Raw genomic sequence first — 17,472 nt, 5'->3', positions numbered from 1 at the left:
GGGAAGGAGCTGAATTTCAGTTCAGAAGCAGAGTGACCCTCTAGTTGACATGGGTTCTGATGAGGTGCTTCTGTGCTTAGAAGTGACCATTCATCTTGGCATGTTTGAGAACACACATCTACACTAATAAAAGAGAAATATGCAAATTGACCGTACATTTGCAACGCCCACCACCCAATCAGGAGTATGCAAATTAATCCAACAAAGATGGTGGGTTAATTTGCATACACAGGCACCTAGCAGCCGAGGGTGGGACGATGCAGGCGTTTCACACTGCACCAGCCGCTCCAGGCCTCTGGGCAGCGTGGGAAGGCGGAAAGGCGGCTCCGGGCCAGAGCAAAGGCGGTGCCGGCAGCCAGGGTAAGGAAAGCCCATTCTTGCACAAATCTTCATGCGTCGGGCCTCTAGTTTAATATAACAACTGTCTGCTAAAAGAGTCCATCTTAAAAGTTCTCATCACCAAGAAAAAAATGGTAACTGTGTGGATGTTAACCAGATTTTCAGAGGTTGCTTGAAAAAAAGCAACCTATGAAAAATACTATGTTCAAGGAAGAGGAGGATGTGGAGTGGACAGGAGAGGGACTGGGGGAAGGGGAAGAAGGAAGAGGAAGACATGGAAGAGAAACAAAACTAATCAAGACCTCCACTTCTGTGTGCCCCACGTGGCCTCGCCCAGTGTCTCACACAGAGCAGACTGAATACATAAAGCTCCCAACGCAGCTCTCCCAGCCCTGAACCTCATCCAAGTCCCGATTTGATATTTTCGACTCCGATTAACCTTTTAAAATCAGACTACTTGGGCAGGAGATACTCAGATCGGGGAATTTTCTGGTCCTGGAAGGTAGCCTGTGCTGATAAGAAATTAAACTTCACCCAGTGCTTCCTTCCTTTACATGAGATGAAGGGTAGATCAACTCTGGCGAGAAGCACTCTCGCACCAAGGCAGCCCAACTGAAGCTGAAGGTGGACACGCTAGAAGTCAAGGACAGTTCAAGACTTCTGCACGGGGGCCAATTCTGTGCCTCTAATGGTTTTAGATCGAAAATGAAAAGCTGTGCTTTCTGCTTAATTATGTTTTCATGAAAAGCTGGATATGTTGTCACGAAACGCTGAAAAAGAAGTTACTAAGATAAGACCCTCTTGGCAAAAACATCAGTGTTAGTTTTGGGAGAGATCTGGGGTTCAGCTTATTTCTTGGGGTGGTTTGCAGAGAGTGCTCTTAGTCCATGTTTATCGTGATCTAAGCATTAATTTAGACCCCAAGAAAGTGATTTAATAGTTTTATAGAATGTTAGTAAAGCCATAGCCAAAATATAAGCAGGCAGTAAAACTTGGGAAATTCTTAGGAATTCAGTTTTGAATGTATTCATGTCAAACTGGCTGATTTGGTAAAAACAAACAAACAAACAAATGGACAATGTTCATGTATCATGAGTAAGAGTCCTTCCAATTATAAAAATGTCTACCCAAAAGAATTGACAGACAGAATTGTTCAGGTTCAGAAACAACAATGAAGGCATCCTTTCTAGAACCAAGATTATAACCTTTCGTGGTTGCAGAAGTACCGTGTAGTCAGCAGGGGTCCTCAAACTTTTTAAACGGGGCCAGTTCACTGTCCCTCAGACCGTTGGAGGGCCGGACTATAGTTAAAAAAAAAAAAACTATGAACAAATTCCTATGCACACTGCACATATCTTATTTTGAAGTAAAAAAACAAAACGGCAAAAACCCCCGCATGTGGCCCGCGGGCCGTAGTTTGAGGACGCCTGGTGTAGTGAATGCAGCGTGGTGGAACAAGAGACAAGCTTCGTCAGGGAACCCAAATGCCCGGCTCTGGGAGAGTGTGAAGCCTAGACCCCCCTGGGGACCTCATGTTCCCCATTCTCACCTGCACAGAAAGTGTGATGTTCCTCCTCCCGTCCCTCCCGGGGCAGAAACAAATATTGCAGAAGCACCGTGAGCTGTGGAAGCAGATTCTCCCACCTTTTTTTTCCTTCTTTTTTCTCTTCATTTTCAAGTTACTGCTTACAGGCCGATATGCATTCTCTCGATTCCTTTTTGTGAATCTCAGCAAAATGCTTATGTAAGAGGTTGGCCTTTTCACAACAATTAAGACTCGATGCTGGGACAAGTCACCAGTTGTATCAAGAGTCCTAAACTTAGAAATCCCAAGATGTATTATTTTAAAAGGTCTTGAGTGTTCATTCAGATGATAAATGATGACATTTATACAGAAACCAACCTGGACTGAATCGTAGGCCGGCCAGTGTGGCTGGAGCAGAGAGGTCTATGGAGACAAGGTAGTGGGAAGAATTCTGGAAAGAATGTTGGAAGGCCTTGAGTGTCAAGGAGACCAGACTATATTTAGTAAGATCACACGGCAAGCCCTAGCGGATCAGAAAACAGGTAATAACACAAGTGCTGCTTTTAGGCCACGGAAGACATGAGAAATTGAAGGAGAAATTCGTGTTGTTGTTTTTTTAAATTTGCATATACAGTGATGAATGTCAGGAAAGCATTACAAGTTATTCATAGTAGTTCAGTAATCATCTCTGAGTGATAGAATTACTAATGCTTTTTATCTTTTAAAAATATTTTTTTTCTTCGCCGAAACTGGTTTGGCTCAGTGGATAGAGCGTCGGCCTGCGGACTCAAGGGTCCCGGGTTCGATTCCGGTCAAGGGCATGTACCTTGGTTGCGGACACATCCCCAGTAGGGGGTGTGCAAGAGGCAGCTGATCGATGTTTCTAACTCTCTATCCCTCTCTCTTCCTCTCTGTAAAAAATCAATAAAATATATTTTAAAAAATAATTTTAAAAAAATAAAAAATAAATAAAAATATTTTTATTGATTTCAGAGAAGAAGAGAGAGACGGAGAGAGATGGAAACATCAATGATGATAGAGAATCACTGATCGGCTGCCTCCTGCACACCCCCTACTGGGGATCGAGCCTACAACCTGGGCACGTGCCCTGACCGGGAATCGAACCGTGAGCTCTTGGTAAATAGGTCGATGCTCAACCACCGAGCCACACTGGCCAGGTACCAATGCTTTTTATCTTATTCATCTGTGTTGTCTAATGCGATTGAGAATGCATACGTGTTGCTTTGCATTCAAGACCTAAATTATGTAAATTATTTTATAATGAAAAAAATTTAAATAGAAGAAAGAACTGTAAAATGAACTCCCTACACCTGCCACCCAAATTAAACAACGACCAAGATTTTGCCATATCGCCTCTATCTCCCCCTCTTTTTAATTTCTTTCAATTCCTTTCCCAGTATGTTGCCCTTGCTAGTTCCCGTGTCTTTCTGACCTGACCCATTAGCCCCCGATAGCTCCCCTGCTTCCCAGCACAGCACGCGGTCCCCGCTCCATTTCACTTCCTGCCATGGGCTTGGGACTCGCCAATCTTTCAAGGTGCCCGGTTTCCTTTCAGCGGGTTCAAAATTGTTTTAAGAAACAAAAGTACCAGCTATTCGAGCTGCCCCCCTCCCCGCACCCCCGCTCCCTTTTCTTTTAACAGAAGTGATTGCTGGACAACTGTGGGTGTTACCATGCTGAGAGTTGTGGAGAAAATATGAAAAATAGCACTAACTCAGTGAGGCTATGCAACATTTTAAGGTGAGTCTGCTTTGGGAACAAAACAGACTTGTCAGCATTAACAACTTGCCCCAGTTGGTAAGCCTTCTCCTGAGTCCCCTCCTTCAATTAAGGAAATAGCCTCTTTGTGATCTTTGAAGGGAAATCTGCAAGCCGGCTCTTGCTGGATAGAATTCAGCGTCGTTGACACTAACTAGTCCCTCGTGTCATTTCCATGAACCTCAGCAACAGGCTGTGTAGCACCTGATGTCTCTGCTTTCGCTTAGGGCAGTGGTCGGCAAACTCATGAGTCCACAGAGCCAAGTATCAACAGGACAACGATTGACATTTCTTTTGAGAGCCAAGTTTTTTAAACTTAAACTTCTTCTAACGCCACTTCTTCAAAAGAGACTCGCCTAGGCCGTGGTATTTTGTGGGAGAGCCACACTCAAGGCGACAAAGAGCCGCATGTGGCTCTCGAGCCGCAGTTTGCCGACCACGGGCTTAGGGGAGTCTTCCTTCTCTGGTCTCACTGTGCCATTCACGAGGGGGGAGCAAAAACTCTTTTTAACCCGCTAACCGCCACGTGTCCAAAATGGAAACCATCCCCACACGCCATGATATTTTGAATTTAATTTTAAAAATCAATTTGCAACGAATATTATAAATACATTACAATTCGGGTGTTCTTGAATATTTTCAGCTGAAAATTTTCACGAAAAATGATTTTAAAGTTGACCAGGGCTGCCACTTAGGGAAAACATTTTTTTTTTTTTAATAATGCATGTGGCGTGTGGGGAAGGCCCGCCGCTTGTGTCTACAGACGCTTATGGCGTACAATGGGTTAAACTTTAAAGCAGTGCTTCTTGGCCTGGGGGAGGGGGAGGACAGGTGCAGGGAGGAGGGGGGTCAATGTTAACCCTTTCAACAATAAAGATAAATGAAAAACAAATAAGAAAGCAGTGATTCTTAATTTTTTCCTCCCCATCACAAGTGAGGGATACTGAACTGAGTTCAGTGTTTAAATAATAATAGCTAAAGTATAAAGTATTGTTGATTTGCCAACAACACTCAATTGTCACATACATTAGCTCTTTTTTAAAAAAATATATTTGTATTGATTTCAGAGAGGAAGGGAGAGGGAGAGAGCGCTAGAAACATCAATGATGAAAGAGAATCATGCATCGCTGCCTCATGCAGTCCCCACACTGGGGATCGAGCCTGCAACCCAGGCATGTGCCCCCTGACTGGGAACTGAACCGTGACCTCCTGGTTCATCAGTTGATGCTCAACCACTGAGCCACAGCGGCTGGGCTGTATTAGCTCCTTTAACCCTGACAATAACCCTATGAAGTAGGCACTAGTGACCTTCATCTTTATAGAAAAGGCACTGAGCCATAAAGAAGAAGAAGTGAGGAGCCCAACACCACTGGGCTATGAGGTGATGGAGCCAGAATTTGAATCCAGGAATCTGGCAACAAACTCACTCGGGATTTTTTTCCCCCCTTCCTAAACAGAAAATTCTCAAATCTCAAATCCACCACTGGAGAGAAATTACTTATTTGAATAAATACCAGAACCCTTCACTTTAAAAGCAAGAAAACGAGGCGCCACTATCACATTAGATTGTTCTGGCTGCGCCAACAACAACACTCGTTATTACTAGCACTGAGATTATGCAAGCTCCATGCGGGCAGGGACCTTAGCTTCATCGTTATGGAGGTAAGTAATACATTAATAAAGTAATGTTAAATGAATTATGCTTGATAAAGGGCTCTGGTTTTTTTTTAAAAAAGTGCATATTGCACCACACCTAAGTCTCGTTGACCATATGTTGTCCAAATCAGGACACTTTCTGAAGAAAAAGCGGAATCCAATACTAACGACACCAGGACAGCAGTCTTATTTGAGCAATTTTGCTTAGAAAGCAGCACAGCCACCCAAATCAACCGAGTCCCAAGGCAAGGTAATTTACGAACGTGTTAGCGTGCCGTATTTTAGAAGCACGAAGGCTGTTTTGTGGTATAAATTTGTCAGACCGCCCTACAAGCTCCTTCCTAACTGTTTTTATGACCCATTAGTGAAAACATTTCCTGCTATCTTTTTGTTGTTGCTGTTAATCCTCACCAGAGGACATTTTTTTCCATTGATTTTTTAGAGAGAGTGGAAAGGGGTGGGGGAAGGGGGGGAGAGATTGATGTGAGACCACGGCCAGGGATCGAACCAGGTTCGTGCCCTTGACCGGGAATGGAGCCCTAGCCTGGGGATGGAAGTGGTGTGCGGGCCAGGGTTCTAACCACTGAGCAACACAAGCCAGGGCTCCTGCTATCTTTGAAGTCCTTTATTTATGCTGCTGTTCTGTTCTAAACAAGTATCTGCCTAGACATTTAGTCTCTGTTCTAAGTTGAAGTTTTCTATTAAACTATAAATACTAAGCAATTATCTTCACAGTCAAATTCTAGGAGTACTTTTCTACGTAATTCTGGTCTTTAAACTCTGCGATCACCCACCTACTTTACGGGTGGTGAAACGTGATCGGCAATTCAGAGAAGTATTTCTTCTTTCTAGTAAAAAAAAATGAATCTTTCAATCTCTGTTTCTGTGACTAGAAAAATCAGTATTTATGATTTCCTATGAACTCCTTTCGTAGTCTAGCATTTACGGGATAGTGGTGTTGGACGTCTAGTTGTTTACACCCTTAAAGATGATTTAGCTTCCCCGTTTTGCCAGCTCAGCCTTCCAAGCCCCCTATGAGCTACAGCACGGATATAATATCATTTGCAGTGTTATTTGCAAACATAAAAGGAAATGACTGCGTGGCTCATACCACTTACATTCCATTGTAGACAAGAAAGCAGGAAGCATAAGCATAGTAGTTACAGATTTAAATGGTTCGCCTGTTGTTCCATAAAACACTTGTTTCATTTACTCCTCCAAGTCTGTGCAATTCGGCTCAGTTACTGTGAAGCAGAAAATATTATCAATTAGAGCCGCAGTGTGTGAGTCCTGAATCACAGGGCTTCGGGACCCTGGTGTGTTACGGCACCCAAGGCTGTACCCTGCTTCCCGCCCCAGCACACACATCCCAGTAGGACTGGATGTGTTGAGAGTCTAGATACGCTGAAACTCAACAGAGAACAGCACTGAAAAGGCTCAAAGTTAAGAAACCAAAGTCTCTCCCGAGGTGAAACCTGAAAATCCACAAGAGGAATAGAAGATAGGTAGATGACCACAACTCTTCCCCTATTGGCCCAGGAAGACTAAATCTCTAAATCGGCAAAAGCCCTCCTATCAAACGCAGCACGTCTAAAACGGAACTTATTTTCTTCTCCTTCCATCCAACTCCAGCTCTCGGTCAATGAATGGCAAGATCACGGGCAAAGGCTGGAAACTGAAATCCTTTGAACCGAGGCCCAAGTCTCTCCCACCTGCCTAGCAAGCAGCCGGCCATGTTCGTTTCTCACGTCCATTGCTTCTCTGTCATCCAGGCCTTCGCGGAGTCATTCTTGGGCCACGAGAACAGCTCTCCAGCTGGTCCCTCCCACACACCATCTTCCCCTTCCCATCCGCCCTCACCCTTTGTAAGTGGCACGTTCATCTACCTAAAGGCCACTTTCGCTTTCTTCTGGAGGGAGGCTCAGCAGCTCCTTCAACTTCCAGGCCCTCCGTTATCTGGATTCCTTTCGTCCCCCTCAATCCTATCTCATTGGTTCTGATATTTATTCTCTCATCTGGTCAAGTCCTTCTCGGCACGAACCACAGGCCCTCCCCGCTGCTCCTGGGCCTTCTCCATGTCATGTCTTTTCTCCTTTGTCCATTAAAACTCAGCGACAAGTTCAGGCCCTAGCTCCAACCCTTGCCGTCTCAGAATTATACTGCTTGACCAACATTTGACTCCTTTTTTTCAACAAGCAAAACACCGTGTTATCATGCGGGTGGCTCAGTCAACCTTGAACCAGAGAGGGAGAGGGGGCGTCAGAGTGCTTGAGGGTAAGCTCCCAGGTGAGATGTCCCCTTTTTAGAATGTGACCTTGGGTTCGATGCTTCACCTCTGCCAGTCTCAGTGTATTAATCAGTGTAATGGGGATAAGAATAGGGCCAAACCAGTATTATATGAAATGCTGAAGGGTATTCTTTAAGAAGAGAAAGAAGAAGAAAAAGGTAAAGATAAAAATTATGAACAACAATGTGACAACAAATACATATCTATCAACAAGGGGATCTAAAAATCAAGTGAATAAAAAAATCTGATGAACAGAATAAACTGGTGAATATAATAGAATCAGGGGCATAGAAAGGGAATGGACTGACAATTCTCGGGGGGAAAGGGGTGTGGGGGGTGCGGGAAGAGACTGGACAAAAGTCGTACACCTATGGATGAGGACAGTGGGGCGGGGGGGGGGGTAAGGGCAGAGGGTGGGGTGGGAACCGGGTGGAGGGGAGCTATGGGGGAAAAAAGAGCAACAACTGTAATAATCTGAACAATAAAGATTTTTTTTAAAAAAAACAAAGAATAGGGCCTACCTCGTGGTGGTGTTGAGAGATTGACTGAGACAATTCAAATGCAGTGCCCAGCACTGTGCCTGGTGGGAAAGCGCCCCATACACGTTAGACGTTATTATTCCTGAGGCATTTGCTGAGTGCAGGCTCGAGAGCCCAGCTTCCAGGAGCTCCCAGTCCAGAGGAAGAGAAAGACTGTGTGTGTGTGTGTGTGTGTGTGTGTGTGTGTGTGTGTGTACACGCAGGGCAGGAGAGGAAGAGTCAGGATGACAGTGAGGGTTAGAGGCACCATTGCCAAGGTTAACTAAAGAACCCAGGAGAAAAGTCAGGGAAAGGAAGGGAAGATGATATGGTTGGGCTGGGAAACATTGTAGGTGCCAGCAGGACATAACTGAGCCATGCTGGTCACATGCGCTCCGTCTGCCCCAGCATATCTGCTTCCATCCTCCCTCACTCTGCCCTGGGCACCCAGGGGCTCATCTGCGGGACACCCTCCATAGCCCCCTCCCGCTCCCTGTCACCATGGCCCTCTGGCTTCTGTTCCAGTTTGGCCAGTGGGGGACTCGGCAAGAAACAGGAAGAAAGGAGGCACGTGTGGTCTGGGTCCTTATTTCTCGGGTTTCTTGCCTCTGAAGCCATCTCAGGCTGGTGGCGTCCTTGGTAGATAGATCACTGTGCTCTCCAGGCGGCCTGCCCTCCACCACTCCCTCACCTCATCCCTCTGGACTAGTCCCTGGGGGTTCCCCCATCCCCAAACCTTTGTAACTAGTCCCTTGGTAAACAAACCCTCCTGGAATTAGCCCTGTTTGAATCTGTTCCCCATCGACACCTTAAGTGATACACCACGTTGACCTGGCCATTAGGATTCTGGTCTAGAACTTGGGAGAGAGATTAGGCTTGGAGATAGAGATGCTCAAAGCCAGCGCCATCAGGAAGAATGAATGAGATGGCTGACTGGCGGGGACTAGATGAGGAAAAGAGCAGCAGAGACTGACCCCGGGTGACCTCCATCTGCTTCAGGCAGCGAGCGATAGAACACAGCAGCGTCGAGTGTGAAAGTAATAACAATTCTCTTTACTTCTGACCCTGATGCTCCTAACATCTTCCCAGAAAGATGTAAAAATGTAGTGATCCCGCTGACAGGCCAGTCGCTGTAAAACATCACGAGGGTGCCCGACAGCGGGGACTTGGCTTGGAAACAGACTCCGAGTTCATTACGCACATCTCTCTGCAGAGGAACGTCACCTTTCAAATGGCTCAATTTGTTTTTTAATAGGCAATACATTCACATGATTCAAAAATCAAACGGTAAAAATAAAATGCCATACAGTGAGTTTTTTTCCCATTTCTGTCCCTATTCACCTTGTTTCTTGTCCCAATTTCTCCAGTACCATTTTTTTATTAGTTGCTTGTATACAGGGTGGTGCAAAGGTATGCAAAACACAGCTTATTCTTGTTATTAATCATTGTATTATTTTCCCAAATGAGCAACTGTAAACCTATTCTTACCCCACCCTGTAGTCTCCCCATGTTTTTTTTTTTTATGTAAATACAAGCTAATATAACTCTATGCTCTTATTTTCCCTCTTTCTTAACCAAAAGGTATTATACTAAACGTGCTATACCTTCCTGTTGTTTTCCCTTAACAGGGTATCTTAGAGAATGTTTCATCTTCCTCTAGACTGCTTACTTATGGGTTTGTTTTTTGGGGGGGTTGTTTTGTTTTTGTTAATCCTCACCAGAGGATATTTTTCACATTAATTTTGAAAGAGAGTAGAATGGAGGAAGGGAGGGGGAGAGGGGAGAAGAAATGGAGGGGAAAAAGAGAGAGAGAGAGAGAGAGAGAGAGAGAGAGAGAAACATCAATGTGAAAGAGACACATTGATTGGTTGCCTTCCGCACATGACCCAACTGGGGCCAGGGATAGAACCTGCAGCCCAGGTAGGTACCCTTGACCAGGAATCCAACCGAGACCCTCTGGTGCCTGGGCTGACGCTCTAACCACTGCACCACGCCGGACAGGGCCTCAGGGTTTTTTAATAATTACACAGCATTCCATCGAGCGGAGATACCACTGTTTATTTACCCTGATGTAGGAGCTTCAGTGAGTGCCGCCTACCAACCTCGGTTCCTAACTGCAGAGCCCACACCTTTTCTTCTCCCCGCAAACACCGTTACCCCCCCGCTTCCTTTAGGGCTCCGTCTCCCTCCCAGTAGAGAAGATCGAGGGCTTCACCAGGAGCTTTCTCACGGTCCTGGTATCATCGACAAACCCCACCTCTATCTGCATCTTCCCTCCGCGGCAGCACTGGAGGCTGCTGTCACCTGTCCTGTTAATGCAAATCCTCTTATCGCTGGTTCAGATCCATCCCCAGTCATCTTCTCAGGACCTTATACTCCAGTCAATCCTCGTTTCTCTCCTGTGGATTAAGATTCTCCCTCTCAACCGGATCATATAAAACTACAGCAACCGCCCTAGACTCTATTCCCTCTCCAGCTACTGCCCTCCCTCCCTCCCTCTTCATCAGAGCCAAACTTCTTGGGAGAGTTCTCCACAGTCACAGTTCCAATGTTCCTGCTTGCTACTCACTCCCCCATCTAGTTCCGCCCAATTCCACCCCAGCACCCCATCTAGGCTTTGCACCCTAAGCTGCCAATGACGCTCAGGCCATTCAACAAATGCACCCTTCAGTCTTACTTGACTTCTCAGCAACATTTGACTCTCTGGCCCTCTCCCTTTCAGAAATACTCCTATGATGATGCTCACACTTCTGGGTTTCCCTACATCTCTGCCACTTCTTTCCCAGAGGCTGGGAATAAATCTTAGTCCAAGGTGTTCAAGAAATGGGGCCGAAGTAGGGTGAGGTGGGGGAGGCATTTGCACTCAATTAGGTGCAAAATTTAAGGGGGTGCTAAGTAACCTAATAAACAACATAATCATACTTTAACACAATATTTTTAAGAATTCCATTAATGTAAAAAAAAATCCACATTGAACAAAATATCAAAAAAAAAATTTTAAATGAAGACCAGGGCTGTGCATATTCAGCTTGGAGCCTAAGGCAAAAGGGAAAAAAATGTCTACTTCTAGACACATGTCTTTATGGATTTTGTAATGCTTAATTTGTTCCCTGAACATTGACCCAGTTGGGGAAAATATTGGGAAATTGAAAAGTAGATGTAATTAATACATTATTTTAAGTTTACTATATCTTGTTTACACCAAAATTAGATTATGATTTTACTTCAAGTTAAGTAATTAAGACTGTCACTTGATCAAGACAAATTTTAGAGTATGGCAGTTCTGTTGTCTTCATTGAAAATGAGGTACATGCCGAAACCGGTTTGGCTCAGTGGATAGAGCGTCGGCCTGCAGACTCAAGGGTCCCAGGTTCGATTCCGGTCAGGGGCATGTACCTTGGTTGCGGGCACATCCCCAGTAGGGGGTGTGCAAGAGACAGCTGATCGATGTTTCTCTCTCATCGATGTTTCTAACTCTCTATCCCTCTCTCTTCCTCTCTGTAAAAAATCAATAAAACATATATATAAAAAAAAAGAAAGAAAGAAAATGAGGTACACGAAGAGGCAGATTTGGAAAGTGGTATTGACGAGCTGGCTTCTGTGAAAGCCAGGGCCGCACCTCCCACTTCCTCAGACTCCACTGCGGCGTATAACGGAACTGTCAGGAAACATCACATTGTGTTCTGTTTTTTTAAACCAAAGTTCAGATTTTCTTCCCTACTGTCCCACCAGCCTGGTGAGAAATTCAGCCTCAGTGGTTCTTTGGAGTTTCCCATCATAGAACTGGGCAAAGATCTGGAAGCCATCACCCCCCTTCCCCCTCCCCCCTCCCCACCCCAGGCCCTGGGGCGAGCCCTGCACTCATTGGCCATCCATTCTCATTAGCTCCACAACATGCTTGCCCACGTCCACCTGCGGCCTTCAGGTCCCGGGGTTTTTGCTGCCTCTAAGGCAGAGGTGGGGAATATCCGGCCCACGGGCCGTATAAGGGCCAAGGAATCATTTGGTCTGGCCCTGCAAAGGCAATAGGGGTGAGTTAATTAAATAACTATGTTTGACCAAACATAGCAGACTAATTTTTACGTTGATAATTCTGTACGGCCCTCGAATGATGTTATAAATCTCCAAATGGCCCTTTAAGGCAGAGAAAAGGTTCCCCACCCCTGATCTAAGGTCCCTGAGAGGCTCGGGGATCTCGGCCAAAGTTGGCGCCTTGAGCTGAGTGGGGGGGTCTTGACAATTCAAGACCCTTTGGGCCTGTCTCCCTTTGCCCCAGAGCTTTGCTTTGTCTTCTTGAAATTTTACCAAAAACGGCAAGAGGCTTTCATTTCAGAATCCTTCTACGTTAGGCCCTGCCAAGATGCCTGAAGCCAGGAATAATAAAAGCGAGCTATTAGCTTAGAATGGGATGAAAGGGGAAAATAAAGAGAAAACGAAAATTAATATTTCCACAGACTCTCCTGCCACATCGGCCTCTTTCGCGGGTCCGTCTTCCTCCCCCTGGTCACCCAGGGTAGGAGAGCCACAGGGCTGGGCCTCATCCGCATTCTTCCCAGGGAACCTCATTCCCTCCCCTGGCCGCAGTCTCCATCCCTCAGCCGGTGACACCCCGATTTGTTTCTCTGGCCCAGACCTTGATACCTAGCCCTGGAGTGATGTGTCCAATTGCTCACCAGCTCCATTTGGACATTTCTCAGTGACATCGAAGTAAACATGCCCAGTCCCTTCCCAGTGCAGTCGGACTGCCAGTAATCACTCGAGACGCCTCCACTCCCGGTTCGTCCCCGAGTCCTGTCCACTGCCTCCCCGGCATGGTTCTCAGATTCCGAATCGCTCCATGCCCACGGCCTCCACGCCTGTAAAAGGAACCTTCTCCAGCCGCCCCAGTTCTTCTGAATCAGAAAATCTAGGCCTGGAGCCCAACCATCTGCCCTTGGCCAGCCGTCCAGTTGATTTGACTAGACCCGTGGTCGGCAAACTCATTAGTCCACAGAGCCAAATATCAGCAGTACAACGACTGAAATTCCTTTTGAGAGCCACATTTTTTAAACTTAAACTTCTTCTAACGCCACTTCTTCAAAATAGACTTGCCCAGGCCGTGGTATTTTGTGGAAGAGCCTCCCTCAAGGGGCCAAAGAGCCGCATGTGGCTCGCCAGCCGCAGTTTGCCGACCACGGGACTAGACTATTGTAAAAACCTAATGGGTCTCCCCTGCTCCCCACCTGAGCCTCCTCCAACCTCCTCCCCAAGCTGCCAGTAGAACGGCCTTTTCTGAAACACAAATCTGAAGGTGGTACCTTCTGGCTCAGCCTCTACAAAGGCTTTCCATTGCTCCCGGCAAGACACCCACACGTGGGATAATCCTGTTAGGCCTGCCTCCCCCTCCCTCCTCACCCCTTAGCTTCCCTGGCCCCACCACCCCCTGCCCAGCGTTGCTCCTGGAACACCAGCCCCCCAGCTGTTCTCCCCTAAGCCCCCAGCTCTCCTTTTCGTCTCTGCACACTCATCTGCATGATGATGTGATGAATGCCTGGCTCTCCCTCTGCAGGGCGTCCCCAGGCCTCACAGAGCCCACAACACTCTATGCCGATGTTTGGGGGGAGAGGGGTGCCTGGATTGCCTTCTTTCTTTGCCAGCGGAGCCCTTCTGAAGTTTTTAAGTATATTTGTGAGAAATGTTTCTCTCTCCATAACGTTCCCGGCGCTGTTTAAGAGCTTTGTACACGTGTTAACTCAGTTCATCCCCGGGATGGGCCTGGGCGGGAAATGCTATGTTTACCCGAATTTTCTAGGTATTGACCGAGTCCAACAACTCGCTCCCGGGCTCGCCGCTGCTGAGCAGTGGAGCTGGGACTCGAATCCAATTTTGTTTGCACTGGACCTTGGGCCTGTTTGTGCGGCAACTATTACCCAGCGAAAGGCACCGTGGCTAAGGTGGGCTGGAGCCTCTTTACAAGAGGCAAGTGTCCAAACGAAAGGGATGCCTGTCCGTGAGAGTGACAGGATGCAGCGTGTAGGCCCCGTTTCACTCAATCCCCTCTCATGGGTGACGCTGGGGGTCCCTCACGCCCATTTCGCAGATGGGGAAGCTGAGGCGGAGAAAGGGGCGCCCACGCAGTGGAAGGCCTACCTGGAATCCAAACGCAGCTCCGGGCGACTCTCCAGCCAGCGGCCTGGCCTCCGAGTGAAATCCCGCGGAGGGAGGTGCCTGCGATCGCCGCCTTTTCACCACAAACGGGCTTACCTACCGGGTCCACGAGCCACACCTGGCTCCCTGGGTTTCCCCGTTGGAGATTTTGGTGCGGGAGGGCCCTTTAACCTGCCGGTGTAAATCAGACGAGCACCCCAGGCCATTCTGCTCCAGGTGATTCTAATCCGGTGCTTCCAAAGGTTAGCAGGACCCAGAATCACCTGGACGGGCCGGTCAAGGGCAGATCGCTGGGCTCCACGCCTAGATTTTCTAATTCAGAAGAGCTGGGGCGGCTGGAGAATGTTAACTTCCAGCAAGTTCCTAGCATTAGTCAACAGAGCCAAATATCAGCAGGACAACGATTGAAATTCCTTTTGAGAGCCAAATTTTTGAAACTTAAACTTCTTCTAACGCCACTTCTTCAAAATAGACTCGCCCAGGTATTTTGTGGAAGAGCCACACTCAAGGGGCCAAAGAGCCGCATGTGGCTCGAGAGCCGCAGTGTGCTGGCCACGGTCCTAGGTGATGCAGGGGCCAGCTTTTCAGACCCACTAACTATCCTGGGACAAGACTCTGAGACACACTTCATTGGTTATTTCATCTACTTCTTCTCGATTCCACCACTTTGGAAGCGATTTCCAAAATACAGGTGCCCCCGCTCTGCCATTCCTCCGTAACCTCCTCTTTGAGAATTGCAGAGAAAAGCAGAGCTGGGAGCGTGGGGGAAATTGATTTGGGGTGAAATCTTTCAGCAGCTGGAGACGAGAAAGAATCTCCTACTTTCAAAATAACGTGACCTTTAAACAAAACTCCAGAATATTAGATGTCTCTAAGTAAGACTGATCCCTGATTCAAAATAGAGCAGTAGTCAGTGACTTTTTTTTTACCTGTCCTGCTTAAGATTTAAAAGGCAAGGAAATTCATTTCTGTTCAACTGTGTGTGTGTGTGTGTGTGTGTGTGTGTACATATATTTATGAGTATATCCAATAAAGTATAATTTGCATTTGAAGTTCTTTAGCTTTCAGGGAACTTGCAGGATATCCAATTTAATATGCTGGATCATTTCAATCAAATTAAAAGTAGGGTTTGCCCTGGCCGGGTGGCTCAGTTGATTGGAGCGTCCTCCAGTACATCAAAAAGTTGTGGGTCGGATTCCCAGTCAGGGCATATATCTAGGTTTCGGGTTTGATCCCTGGTCAGGGCGCATATAGGAGGCAACCGATCGATGTTTCTTTCTCACATTGATATTTCTCCTCCCCCCACTCCCACGCCCCTCTCTCCCTACCATCCTTTCTAAAATCAGTAAAAATCAGTAAAAACATATCCTCAGATAGGGTTAAAAATTTTTATCTTATACCATTCCTCTGGGAAAATCATCTTGTCTTCGGTTACCTAATATTGCCCAAGATGCAGAGAGAGTGTGTGTGAGTATGTGTGTGTGTTTGTGTTTGTGTGTGTGTGTGTGTGTGTGTAGGGGGCGGGTTGCGGGGGGGAAGAGAGCGCCTTGCTTGATTTCATGGCCCAAACTCAGCAAAGTGCACAAAGTCAGCAAAAAGCGTCAAGGATGGCGACCCCATGATTGAAGGCCCATCTGCCTGACACGTTTTGGCGCTCTGATGGGTGATCTTTTTGGCACGTGTGATTTATGAAGAGGTTCTCCATAAAGGCATTTGGGGATTGAGTGCCTGATGAAATAGACTTCCCGGCTTCAGGATCTTCAGAAATAACTCAGCCCTTTCATATATTTGAATTAAATAAAAGATTTATGTCTCGCCTAAGCATCCACGAGGAGAGCTGTCGATATCTCACCTGAAAAACCTTTACGAAGATCAATGTCCGCGCAGCGCCGCCTCCTCTGACCCTCCAGCGGCCGGTTCCCAAAGCCCTGGGCTCACCACCCGCCATCCTGCGTCCCTGTCATCATGCAACTCAGACGTCGGATTCACCTTTCCAACTCTTGCTCATGCTTTATCGACTGAAAAAAAATCAACTCAACTCCATTTATCTTCCCTTCTCTTTTAACTACTTTCAGCTTCAATAGAAACGCTTCTTTCCTGCAGCTATCCACAGGAAGTGAATATTTTAAAATCAGCAAATCAAATGTCTTGGTGGGTAAGGAATTACGTTTCTGCAGACTCTTGATGATTAAGGCTCCGGAGAATGCCAATGGGTATCGCAGATATTATTTTTCTCTATTAAAATAGACCCAACGCCAGGAAAATTTGAGGTAGACGCCCCCCCTCTCCCCCCGCTAAGGGTGAAGCTGGACTGAGATTCTTCCACATACAGGCCGTGGTGGAGGGCAGAGCCGACCAGCACCTGGAGTCTGAATGCAGACTGTGAGTTCAAATCCGGGTCCCACAGTTTCTCATCCTGTGATAACCTAGGCAAGTTCTTCGTGAGCACAATGGGATTCTACTAGTGCCTATCCTGAGGGTTCTAAGTGGAAGACACTTGGAATAATGTCTTGGACATAAATACTCAATAAATTCGTGGTGCTTGTGTTGTTACACTTATTATTGAAAAGTTCACTTAATGTTGACACAGAAAATGGGAAGCCATTTGATTCTAAAGGGGTATGTGTGAACGATGGTTTTGGTAACTGAAAAACGTCAATGCCTAATTCAGGGGAAACAGGATAGTTATTAGTTTACTTGATTCCAAATGAAATGAGAAAGCTCTTTTCTGGAGAGAGCTGCTCCGGATGGCTAAGGTGAGATGTCATAAGTGTGACAAAAGGGCTCACCAATACCCCTTTCAAAATGCCCTGGATTTTAGTTAGCAGCGGCAGCCGTTACATTATTACCTTGAGACAGTTGCTGAGAAGGAAGCACAATTATATAATCACATAATGAATGCATATTCATTTATTTATGCTGCAGCTTATCCCAGAAAGGGATAGAGGCTGCTCTAATGAGTGACTCACCAGAGGAACATAAAGATAAGGAAATCTTGTAACGTTGGCAGGCTCGCTTTCAACGCACACAGAATTCACAGTGGGAAAAGGTATAAATAAGTGAAAATAGAAAACGCTCCTTCTACAGTTTTATTGCTGGCACCACACATTTCCTATCTTGAAGAATCAACGTTTTATTTGAATTTTTCCCCATCCCTCGTTCCCCCTGCGCCACCAGTAGCCAGGACCTACTTGCTTCGCCTCTGCAGCGTTTCTTGGGTC

Source organism: Cnephaeus nilssonii (genome assembly GCF_951640355.1).
Source record: "Cnephaeus nilssonii genome assembly, chromosome: 21".
Lineage (NCBI taxonomy): Eukaryota > Metazoa > Chordata > Mammalia > Chiroptera > Vespertilionidae > Cnephaeus > Cnephaeus nilssonii.
Note: the sequence above shows the minus strand (reverse complement) of the source record.